Source organism: Elephantulus edwardii, unplaced genomic scaffold (assembly GCF_000299155.1).
Source record: "Elephantulus edwardii isolate Elephantulus edwardi_28Jun2011 unplaced genomic scaffold, EleEdw1.0 scaffold00016, whole genome shotgun sequence".
NCBI lineage: Eukaryota > Metazoa > Chordata > Mammalia > Macroscelidea > Macroscelididae > Elephantulus > Elephantulus edwardii.
The window spans coordinates 19,367,592-19,369,561 of NW_006399766.1; the positions used below are offsets into that span (position 1 = coordinate 19,367,592).

General features: G+C 43.9%; 1 pseudogene; it reads left to right on the forward strand.

Annotated features, from left to right (window-relative positions):
* Positions 1-880: 880 nt before the first annotated feature.
* Positions 881-1,355, forward strand: LOC102848460 (annotated as a pseudogene).
* The last annotated feature ends 615 nt before the right edge of the window (positions 1,356-1,970 follow it).

Genomic DNA, 1,970 nt, shown 5'->3' on the forward strand with positions numbered 1-1,970 from the left:
TTGGGCAAGTTTACTGTCAAGGACCTCTCCAAATCACTGAGGAGCAATGATGTCAATTTGAGGACTAAGGTGTGCCTGATTCAGGCTGTGGTGTTTCAAATCACTTGCTATACATCTGAGAGCAGGGCAGAAGAATCAACGCCTTTTAGTTGTGGCATTGGAGAAGAGTACTGATTATCTCATGGACTGTCAAAAGAATTAACAGACCTATCTTGAAGGAAGTGCAACCAGGGTTCTTCTTAGATGTAAAGATGATGGAACTTCATCTCACCTAGTTTGGGTACGTTAACAAAAGGAGCTAGTCCTTGGAAAGATGTCATACTTAGAAAGGTAGAGGACCAGCAAGAAAAAAAATCCATGTCATTGATGGATTGACAGAGTGACTACAGCAATGGACTCTAATGTGTCAGAGATGATGAGGATGGCACAGGATAGATCTTGTGTTCATAGGGTCACAATGAGTCGTATGCAACTCGACAGCACCTAACAACAGCACCTAACAAGTGACACTGACAATGTGTGTTCCAAGATCAGGACGTAACCAAAGCAGAGCTCTCCCATTTCTACGGAAAGTATGGTTTGTACATATCAGAGGACACCTTTCATTGATCGACGGTCTGTAAAACTTTCCCCGCCAATTCACCAATGACCAGGATGGAGGTCCTACTGCAACACTCCCTGAGAACTGCTCCTCACACGAGGAGCCCTGCCTCCTTTCCAAAATGTAGTCATTTTGCTCATCAGCAAGAAAATGAAAATATCTTTTTTTTTTTTACTTCTCTGTAATCATCTTCCCCACTCAGCAACTTATTGTACTGCTGCCACTTTGATTTATTAAAAAGATGTGACTGAGCTTCCCGGTTCCCCTGAAGCTGCAGCCATGAAGGTTGAGCTGTGCAATTTCAGCGGGTACAAGATCTACCCCGGGCACGGGAGGCGCTACGCCAGGACCGACAGGAAGGTGTTCCAGTTTCTTAATGCAAAATGTGAGTCGGCTTTCCTTTCCAAAAGGAATCCACGGCAGATCAATTGGACTGTCCTTCACAGGAGGAAGCACAAAAAGGGCCAATCAGAAGAAATTAAAAAGAAAAGAACCTGCCATGCAGTCGAATTCCAAAGGGCCATCACTGGTGCATCTCTTGCTGATATAATGGCCAAAAGGAATCAAAAGCCTAAAGTTAGAGAGGCTCAACGAGAACAGGCTATCAGGGCTGCCAAGGAATCAAAAAAAGGCTAAACAAGCAACTAAAATGACTGCAATGGCTGCTACTAAGGCTCCCACGAAAGCAGCGCCTAAACAAAAAATTGTGAAGCCTGTGAAAGTTTCTGCTCCCCGAGTTGGTGGAAAACGTTAAGTGGGCACATAAGGCTTAAATAAAGATTCAGTTATAACTTAAAAAAAAAAAAGATGTGACTGAAATGTCAATCAACTGAAAATCTCTGGGGACCGTGGGTAGTGTTAGCCACTCACAGTCATCAACAGCCATCTGAGCGGATGTCAGTGAGGGCAAAGCAGCTGAGCTGTGGGATCTCCCCCTACTGCACTTCTCACTACAATAATTCAAGGTGACTGGGGCACACTCACTGACGAGGCCACCCTCCTCTGACAGCTTCGTTGCTTGTTAACTATTTCTAAAGAGGTCAAAATTGCGTATCAGAAGGCTTCACTAGTGGCTGAAAGATATGTTTCCAGCACTTGGAATTTGACCTCAAACACAGTGACTGTTCCTGCGGTCCTATCCTGCTGGTGGTAGGCCTGCTACTTTGGGATGATCGAAACCACTAAAGAGATGAATGTCAGGGAAACTCTCCTTTTGAGTCAAAATGACGTCCATTTTAATGTTGCTTGACATAAGTGGGCCAGTGTCTGACACTTGGAAAACTTTCTTTTAAAACACTATTGTGATTTGAGAGAAAGCTTACACACAGAGCAGATTGATTTTCACATTCAACTATTCATACACAATATG